The sequence below is a fragment of the Pseudorasbora parva genome, chromosome 22 (assembly GCF_024679245.1).
Source record: "Pseudorasbora parva isolate DD20220531a chromosome 22, ASM2467924v1, whole genome shotgun sequence".
Classification (NCBI taxonomy): domain Eukaryota; kingdom Metazoa; phylum Chordata; class Actinopteri; order Cypriniformes; family Gobionidae; genus Pseudorasbora; species Pseudorasbora parva.
The window spans coordinates 7001895-7012500 of record NC_090193.1 but is presented as its reverse complement, the minus strand read 5'-3'; the positions used below and the strand labels follow the sequence as shown (position 1 = coordinate 7012500).

Below are 10606 nucleotides of genomic sequence, written 5' to 3'. Positions count from 1 at the left end.
AACTCTAGTAGGATTCAGCCCAACTAACTACTAGAAGACTCACAGCTGTCAGACAGGAGGCTCACGTCACATCTACGTCCTCAAGCTCAGTCTGAGTCTGCGCAGTTCGCTCAGCCATCAGGAAGTGAGTGCCTCTGATTGGCCTCATTTTTCCGCCGTTGAAGTCAATGGGATAGCTCTGTCCATTTCTTTTACTGTCTATGGGAATATTTCAAACGGGGGGAAATGGAAATAAATAATTAAATGCAAAACTGAAGAAAAAAAAACACAATTCACCAGCGCATATTGAACCATGAATGCCGTACCTAACGGTTCAATATTATATTGAGTATTGTGGCATCCCTAATATATATATATATATATATATATATATATATACAGCTCTGAAAAAAATTAAGAGACCACTGCAAAAAAACTAGTCCTCAGAGTTGGGGAACATTGTCAGAGCAGAAGGAAGCATGTTTTCTTCTACACTCTAAACACGCTGGGTTAATAACAACCCAAGTTGGGTTGAAAATGGACAAACCCAGAAATTGGGTTGTTTGAATCCAGTGAATGGACCTTTTCAAACAACTCAATGTGTGGGTTTGTCCATTTTCAACCCAACTTGGGTTGTTATTAACCCAGCATTTTTTAGACTGTAGGACAACCTTGTACGTGGTTTAATTCATGCGTCCTTCACAAAGACAAGTCTGCCCAATTCAAGCATTGCTGAAGCACTCCCAGATCATCACCGATCCTCCACCAAGTTTCACAGTGGGTGTGAGACACTGTGGCTTGTAGGCCTCTCCAGGTCTCCGTCTAACCATCAGAAGACCATGTGTTGGACAAAGCTGAAAATTGGATTCATCAGAGAAGATGACCATACTCCAGTCCTCTACAGTCCAATCCTTATGGTCTCTTGCAAACCTCAGCCTGGCTCTTCTTTGCTTCTCATTGATGAAGGGCTTTTTTCTAGCTTTCCACAACTTCAGCCCTGTCCCCTGGGAGCCTGTTTCGAACTGTCCTCGCCGTGAACTTCACCCCAGCTGCCTTTTGCCATTCTTTTTGTAGGTCACCTGAGGTCATCCTATGGTTGTTGAGTGACATTCGAATGAGTTGGTGGTCATTCCAGTCAGTGTAGAGTCGTTTTCGCCCTCTGCCAGTCTGTAACTTTGTTGTCCCCAATGTCTGCTGCTTGACCTTGTTCTTATGAACCGCTGTCTTTAAAATTTTAAGGATGGAAGCAACCCGACGCTCACTGTATCCCTATGCCAGTAAAGCCAGAATATACTTGCAGGCTTCCATACTTGTAGAGATGCTGATTTAAGAAAAAAATTGCAGTGGTCTCTTAATTTTTTTTCCTCCCAGAGCTGTATAGATATATTTTAGTGTTTTACTTACCTAAACTTTTTAGGGAAGAAAAACAAATAATCAAATAAAATAAAAATCAATGTTTAGTCTTTAGTGTGTTTATTACAAATGAATTGATCATTATTAAAGCTACAAATGTAGTTCAGTTAAGAACAGTGAGTGATTACCTTTTTTCTTTTATTGTTTCATTAACATAAATATAAAGACCTAATTCACAGATCTAATATAATGTTAGACATCATTTCCCCAACTGCTCCCCAAATGTTCACTTAAAACTGCATTAAGTTAGCCTGACAAGCCAGAGCCACATCAGGAAGTTAGCTCTGGGAACTCACCATTGACAGGGCTCAGTCCGAGGGGCGGGATAAACGTTGTCTTTCAAACTACCTCTGCACGCGATAGGATAGCGCTACAACCAACCTTCTCAGAACCTTCTCTGCCGTCATTATGTTAAGCCCCGCCCACTGGCTCTACACACAATGTGTTTGGCCTGACCAGAGTTTGGTTTTTACAGCTCAGAAGTGTATTTAGAGTTGCTAGACTAAACTCATGGCAAATTAGATTTGCTGCCGCTAGGGTGCGTCTAGATTTGTAAAATAGCATTATGTAACATTTGCAGTAAGATATCCCAAAACCACTAGGCCAATACTACATATTTTGTTCAGTTGAGAACCTTCAATATCCCAAATGTTTCCAACTATTTGTAAATCGTGAGAAAATTGCTATTTTAACCAAGGAACCGGGACGTGTGAGGGCGTCGCCTAATGATGTCATCATATCTCTTAACCCTCGGTTTCTGGTTTTATTCTGCTGATGCGCTTTACTCCGACTGTAGTGTTAACAAGTGTCACAGCAGCCGCTGAGTGAACGCACAGAGTAACGTCATAACATAATTTAAAACTCACTCAAATGTGTTATATGATAAACAGAGCTGCGTTACCTCATACTCATTACCAGAAAAGCAGAAATAGTGCCGGCGACTATGGCATAATCAAAGTTTTTCGCGCTGCTCGTGAGGCTTGTGTTGTTCATCTCATTAACAATCACTCCAGCAGCCTTGCTCAGCTCCACAACACTCGCTCCTGCTCTGCTTCACACTGCAGTAACGTTAATAGGGATGTAATGATAAATTGTTATATCGCATTAATAAAATGTGACTATATGTATCGTTGATGGAAACGATATGATTTGCAATATAGTTGTTTTATCCAAGGCTCAACTTGCTGTAGTAAGCCTATTTATAAGGTACAATTTACCCAGACACAAATTTACAAATGTACCTCAAATGTAAATTCTGTCATAATTCTCACCATAATGTCGTTTTTCGTTTAACTTCCAAACACAAATGAAGATATTCTTTATGAAACCCATTTTAAAGTCCATTACTCTCAAACTTAAACGATGCAAAAAATAAAGTAATCAAGTGGTCTAATCCAAATCTTCTGAAATCTTCAAGTCTTCTGAATAGACACATTGGCCCTCATTTATCAAAAGTGCGTACACCAAATTTCCAGCGTACACCTTGCGTACACCCAAACCCACGGTGACTTTGAGATTTATCAATATGGACGTTGGCGTACGGCACGATCAAATCCTACGCCAGCTCAGGAGGTGGTGTACGCACGTTTGAGTTAGTGGGAAAATGCGCAGAAAAACAATTCCTAACACCACAAAACGCACTGACAAGATATGCTATATGACCCACTGTTAAAAACCACACCAACAACATTCAGTGTTTATTTTTGTGCAACATGAACGTCAATGTTTAATTTGTGTGACTTTACCAAAGCGTTTGATTTGTAGGCATATGTATTCTTCCAGTCGCGAGCCTGAGCGCTTTATCTGACGTTTCAGGCCCGCCTGGCCCGGCAGCTGCGCACGGACTGGGACTAAAATAATAATAATAATATAGATAATAATAATTTAATAATAATAAAATAATAATAATTCAGACTGACAAAATAATAAAAATTACCTTCTTCTTTTCAATAATATTAAAATCAATAATAACGACATTCTTCTTCTAAATAACAAGCGTCGTTAAGAATAAGAATAATAAGAATAAGAATCATACTAATTGTCATGTAATTATTAATGTGAATGAATCTGACTCCACATCACATCATCATCACTATTGTACACCCCAATACATGTGCCGTGATACGAAATTAAATGCTAATTGTTTCAAAACGTGCTGTAAAATAATGCATTGTGATGGTAGTTTATCATCCAAACAGCTATTTAAACTGCTGGAGTGCGCTTCTCAACCCCCACACTAACAGTACTCGTTATTTGTGTCAATATTTTGTTTTTGTAGGTGCCTTTATTCCCACTCTTTAAACTCTCAAATAAAACAATTTCGGGGTTTTTTTTTCCACTTCCCTGGTGATGGTCTCAATGGGCACATCTCAATCATCTCACTAGTTCAGTAGTCAGAGCACTGATCCGGGAGTCAGCCCATTGACTTATGCCCTAATCAGTGCCCTGACTAGTGGACTCGTGAGATGACTGAGACGCGCCTGATCTCCACGTCGGAGAAGTTTCGCTTCTTTGCCGTCTTCTGTTTGTCCCTGGCGTAAAATGAGGGCGTGGGGGAGGCGGAGACTTGAATATATAGGGGCGTGTTATTCTAATGACGATCGTTTTCAGCCGCCGCATTTATCAAGGGCAGGTATTGCGTACACCTGGATTGCAGAGGTGCGCACAGCTTCATAAATCAGGCGGTGAGAGGAGTGTACGCATAATCTTACACCAACATATACACCCGTTTCTACGCAAGATTGATAAATGAGGGCCAATGGCTTTATGTGGTGAAAATATTTAAAGCTACACTGTGTGATAATTTCCCCCATCTAGTGGTGAAAAGGTATTTGACCAACCAGTGATTATTAGTTTCTGTTCCTCTCAATTCCGATTTTGTTTTAACTCCTACAGTGGCCGATTTAGTCCAAGATTAACATGGCATCCAGTTCAACCTCGTCCATGAGTGCCATCGAGTGTTAAAACGCGAAAGGCGAAGCTTGAATTTACGGGTATGTCCCTCTTTGGCTAATGTACTTTCAAGATGGAGGGGCAACATGGCGACCGGCATTCGAACCCCTCACCCGTATGTATTTTCAATGGTATATTATAAACTTACGAGAATACTTTATTACTTGAAAGAAGTGCATTACATCACATTACATACATTAATTAGCACATATTTTTGAAAGAACTAAGTGTTTTTAGCTAAGAATAAACTAAAAAAGTTACACAGTGTAGCTTTAACACAGTGAACATTCTGTAGTAAACACAGACGTTCAAATGATTGCGTGACGTGCGAAAACAACATGAAAGTGAGGTAAAATTCTTGGATGAGCTAAACATTTACAGTTTGAGAGCGGCCATTTTGACACACTTTCTTGCGATTAGAACTGTGATTGATTGCATTGATCATCTGAAATGCATGCACTGCTGGAATGACCCTCTTCAAAGTGAGAGCGCAAACATTATTTAAAGTGGCACTCCTCCAACGTCAAAGCGCAAACACCATTTAAAGCGGCAATCCTTAGTGAAAGCGCAAACATAATTTAAATCACCAGATCACATTTAGTTTTAGTAGTATGATTATTCAAAGCAGTTTAGATGGTTCATTCTTATACTGCATTAATAGCAGGAACAGCAGGACATAGTGAGCATGAGCAATGCTGCCTGCATTTAAAGTGCGAGTAATTCGTGAGGGATTTTTGTTTTTTTAATTTACAGAGTTTCAGTGACACTATTACATTAATAATCTCATTACATAGAATCATACAATGACAAAACATAATGTTAAATATAATTAATAATAATGCAATGGGGGAATATTTGTGGGTCCTGATAATAATACACAAATAATAATATAATAACAATAAAAAAGTACAAAATAAAAATAAAAACTTTATTTCGGCTTATCGGGATACATATCGTATCGGGATACATATCGTGTCGGGAGTTCAGTATCGAGATACATATTTAATCGTGACACGAGTGTATCGTTACACCCCTAAACGTTAATAATCACTTCCATGAACATGATTTCTGAGTCCTATCCCGATTTTTTTCCTACCGGCTGTGAGGTGAAGACCACATGTCCCAAGATCTTTCCCAAAACTGACCTGATTGTCGCTTGTGCAGATTAATATTAAGATCTGTTTGATCTTTCTGAATTGTAGAAATTAACCAAATGATACAAGGATCAGTAGTTGTTTCTGCACTGAAAGTAAATCCAGACACGATTAAAATCAACGTTTGGGAAGCCAAATTTTCAGTATTTTTTGCACAAAATAATAAATCATGTCAATAAAACCCTAATTTTAGTGTTTAGGATGTTATAATCTATATACATAAAAGTGACATACACATTTTTATATAAATATGGCAGCGATAAGGTACAGTAATGGTTTTATTTGGTGTATTCTTTGCTAACAATCTTTCATTCTTATCCCGAGGTTACCATTGTCAGCTGGATCTGCTCCAAATCCAGATCAGATGGTGGACCTGCACCTAGACATCAACGCAGCCCTAAATGTCAACAGATAACATGTCAATTAGACAACTCCTAGAGACGGATCCCCTGTGAGGAACTTGCTAACAGCCATCAACACAGATCCTCTGTCCTCTGCACAGACCCCTAAGGCCAGCTTCAACTCCATGTCGGCATGTTGTATCCTGATCTTCAAGCTGGTGGATCTAGATGAAATATTCTGAATTATTGCAATCCATAGTCTGACTTGTAATGCAGCCTGAATCATATTCACACCATGTTCGTTGGCCAGAGACAACTGGTCCCCCAACTCAGCCTGGTTTCTACCAAGGTTTTTTCTTCTCCATTTCTGTCACCTGATGGATTTTGGGTTCCTTGCCACTGTCGCCTTAGGCTTGCTTAGTTTGGGACGCTTAATATTCTACAATAGGGGTGGGCTATATACTGGTAGATATGATTAACTGGTAGAAATGTATCAACTGCTACTGATTTTGGACCATCATCTCTATCGTAGTTACGTTGCTGTTCTGCTTGTGTGGTAATGAAATCTTATCATCTGCCTGCATTTTTAAGCATTATGGTTAAAAAACAAGGGATTTTAAACTGCTAAAGTGCAGTAAGCAGTGAAAGACACCTCATTTGACGACATGTGCACGCTGTCAGAGAGACTGTTTCTAAGCACAATTTTTTTGTATCATTGGCAGCAAGAATTACAAAATGTCTATGGTATTTCTAATGTCTATATAATATTGATTTAATTGCACTGATGCTATTGGAGGAGAACTGAACTGCGCTGGATCATGTTTTCTGCAAAGCTGCTTTATAGCAAATTGAACTGATTTCATAATTGATGAACCTTACACAGTTATTGAACAGAACTGAATCAACACTGACCTGACTTCAGCTGTGACACTATTTTCTTTTTAGGGCTGCTTTACTGCAGAATTTAACTCTGTTTGAATAATTAAATAATTATTTTCATGTTTATTCCTGTAAATCTGCTTTGAAACTTTATAAAGCATTAACAAAGAAAGGTAACTTGAATTGTGCAATGGCCCGATTGTGGACCAGATTTGGCAAACAGCATGTGGGCCACATGAGGATTGTGTAAAAGACCAACTGTGGCCCACATTAGGGTCAGTTCTGGTTTATATCGGCCAAAGCAAGGTATTAGATCTGGGCCAGACCTGGGCCAGAATTAAATTTAACTGTGAGCCATATGTGGGCCATTTCTGCTTCATGTGTTTTGTTCATGGCTGACATGTGGCATTGCTATTGCTTGATTGTGGCTCAAATCTGGGAAACAAAAGTGGACCACTCAAGTGCCATCATTTCACACGGTATGTGGGCCAGAGCAAGGTATTAGATATGGGCCGGACCTGGGCCAGAATTAAATTTAACTGTTAGCCAGATGTGGGCCATTTCTGCTTCATGTGTTGTGTTCATGGTTGACATGTGGCATTGCTATGGCTTGATTGTGGCCCAAATCTGGCAAACAAGAGCGGACCGCCCAAGTGCTATTATTCCATGTGGTATGTGGGCCAGAGCAAGGTATTAGATCTGGGCCGGATCTAATACCTACACATGAAGCAGAACTGGCCCACATCTGGGCAACAGTTGTGGGCCAGTTCTGCTTCATGCGTTTTGTTCATAGCTGATATGTGGCATTGCTATGGCTTGATTGTGGCCCAAATCTGGCAAACAGGAGCGAACCGCCCAAGTGCCATCATTTCACACAGTATGTGGGCCAAAGCAAGATATTACATCTGGGCCGGATCTGGGCCAGATTTCAAATAAACTGTTGCCCAGATGTGGGCCATTTCTGCTTCATGCGTTTTGTTCATGGCTGACATGCGGCGTTGCTATGGCTTGATTGTGGCCTAAATCTGACAAACGGGAGTGGACCGCCCAAGTGCCATCATTCCACGCGGGTAGTGGGCCAGATGAAAGTGTCAAGTGTGGGCCGGATCTGGGCCAGAGCAATTTTGCTATCTGGGCCAGATGTGGGCCAGTTCTGCTTCATGCGTTTTGTTCATGGCTGACATGTGGCGTTGCTATGGCTTGATTGCGGCCTAAATCTGGCAAACGGGAGCGGACCGCCCAAGTGCCATCATTCCACGCGGGTAGTGGGCCAGATGAAAGTGTCAAGTGTGGGCCGGATCTGGGCCAGAGCAATTTTGCTATCTGGGCCAGATGTGGGCCAGTTCTGCTTCATGCGTTTTGTTCATGGCTGACATGCGGTGTTGCTATGGCTTGATTGCGGCCTAAATCTGGCAAACGGGAGCGGACCGCCCAAGTGCCATCATTCCACGCGGGTAGTGGGCCAGATGAAAGTGTCAAGTGTGGGCCGGATCTGGGCCAGAGCAATTTTGCTATCTGGGCCAGATGTGGGCCAGTTCTGCTTCATGCGTTTTGTTCATGGCTGACATGTGGCGTTGCTATGGCTTGATTGTGGCCTAAATCTGACAAACGGGAGTGGACCGCCCAAGTGCCATCATTCCACGCGGGTAGTGGGCCAGATGAAAGTGTCAAGTGTGGGCCAGATCTGGGCCAGAGCAATTTTGCTATCTGGGCCAGATGTGGGCCAGTTCTGCTTCATGCGTTTTGTTCATGGCTGACATGCGGCATTGCTATGGCTTGATTGTGGCCTAAATCTGACAAACGGGAGTGGACCGCCCAAGTGCCATCATTCCACGCGGGTAGTGGGCCAGATGAAAGTGTCAAGTGTGGGCCGGATCTGGGCCAGAGCAATTTTGCTATCTGGGCCAGATGTGGGCCAGTTCTGCTTCATGCGTTTTGTTCATGGCTGACATGTGGCGTTGCTATGGCTTGATTGCGGCCTAAATCTGGCAAACGGGAGCGGACCGCCCAAGTGCCATCATTCCACGCGGGTAGTGGGCCAGATGAAAGTGTCAAGTGTGGGCCGGATCTGGGCCAGAGCAATTTTGCTATCTGGGCCAGATGTGGGCCAGTTCTGCTTCAAGCGTTTTGTTCATGGCTGACATGTGGCGTTGCTATGGCTTGATTGCGGCCTAAATCTGGCAAACGGGAGCGGACCGCCCAAGTGCCATCATTCCACGCGGGTAGTCGGCCAGATGAAAGTGTCAAGTGTGGGCCGGATCTGGGCCAGAGCAATTTTGCTATCTGGGCCAGATGTGGGCCAGTTCTGCTTCATGCGTTTTGTTCATGGCTGACATGCGGCGTTGCTATGGCTTGATTGCGGCCTAAATCTGGCAAACGGGAGCGGACCGCCCAAGTGCCATCATTCCACGCGGGTAGTGGGCCAGATGAAAGTGTAAAGTGTGGGCCGGATCTGGGCCAGAGCAATTTTGCTATCTGGGAAGCTAACGTTACCTTTATAAACTAACTCACTGACAGGAGGCAGACGTGACGTTCTTCTCAGAAGTCAAGCGCGCCATAAAAAAAACTTTCCACAGAACACCGTAGATCCAAAGTTTGGATCATTTTACAGACTCGGGTCTTTGAATCTCCTTCAGCAAAAAAAAGAACAAACTAATCATTTTGAGTTTAATGATGAGAGTTGAGCTAACGTTATAGAGAACTGACGTTACTCTAGCTAATGTTACTGAAATATACCAAACAAAAAATTGTGAATATTTCGTACCTGGATGTGGTAACTTTTCCCGGATGGTTTGAGTAAAGACGCCGCTTCACCGCAGTCGGTTCGTGGTGTTTTTTACCGGGAGTGTCAAGTGACTGAGATGTCACTGAAAAATACCAAACGAAACAATCACCATTCACTCATATCACCAGTATTAATATATCCATGGACTTATAAAAATAGATTTCATGTTAACGTTTCATACCTGAGATGTGTTCCTTCCAAAAATGTTTGATTCTGGTGCATTGGCCGCCACAGTGCCGCGCAATTTCAAAATTCAAATAGTAGGAATCCCACAATGCTATGCGGTGGCTGTAAAATAATGCTTTTACAGTGTAGTTACAACAAAATTACAAGACTGTCCATAAATTTCCCATCATGCATTTGCATTTACAATAAAAAAATGAATACAATAAGTTGTTGTAAAATTTACTGTAAAAATTACATCAATTGCTAACAGTGTGTCACAAAGCTTGAATCATTTCATATTGGTTTATTGAACATGACAATGAGTTCACTATACTAAAATGGCCCCCACAGTCACCAGATCTCAGCCTAATAGAGCATCTTTGGGATGTGGTGGAACTGGAGCTTCGTGCCCTGGATGTGCATCCCACAAATCTCCAGCAACTGCAAGATGCTATCCTATCAATATGGGCCAACATTTCTAAAGAAGGTTTTCAGCACCTTGTTGAATCAATGCCACGTAGAATTAAGTTTTAAAGGCAAAAGGGGCTCAAACACAGTATTAGTATGGTGTTCCTAATAATCCTTTAGGAGAACTAGGTACCAACTCCAATGGCTTTTATTGACAGACACCAATCTATCATGTTATATATATATATATATATATATATATATATATATATATATATATATATATATATATATATATATATATATAACATGATAGATTGGTGTCTGTCAATAAAAGCCATTGGAGTTGGTACCTAGTTAGGTGCCATTTCCCAGATGTGTTTTGAGTTCCGTAATTTAGACTGAATGCAACTGTGGGTCGGTTAAGGAGAGCGGCTGTGTTTACAGTCGAGTCTGTGTTTTTGTTTTGCTGTGGCTGCTCTGCATCGCTAATGCATGTGCATCTGGCCTCCCTCAGTTAATGTTTTGTG

The 10606-nt window shown here is 41.6% G+C and overlaps 2 long non-coding RNA genes across 2 annotated transcripts in view; one reads left to right on the top strand and one right to left on the bottom strand.

Annotated features, from left to right (window-relative positions):
* Positions 1-6910, top strand: part of LOC137058323 (uncharacterized) — a 9170-nt gene extending 2260 nt beyond the window's left edge. Inside the window, exon 3 of the long non-coding RNA XR_010900649.1 lies at positions 5823-6910. This is a non-coding gene — a long non-coding RNA (uncharacterized lncRNA). The remainder of the gene's footprint in view (positions 1-5822) is intronic.
* Positions 1-9884, bottom strand: part of LOC137058636 (uncharacterized) — a 23938-nt gene extending 14054 nt beyond the window's left edge. The window contains exons 1-2 of the long non-coding RNA XR_010900771.1: positions 9685-9884; positions 9483-9585 (exon numbers count right to left, since the gene is read on the bottom strand). This is a non-coding gene — a long non-coding RNA (uncharacterized lncRNA). The remainder of the gene's footprint in view (positions 1-9482; positions 9586-9684) is intronic.
* Positions 9885-10606: the final 722 nt, after the last annotated feature.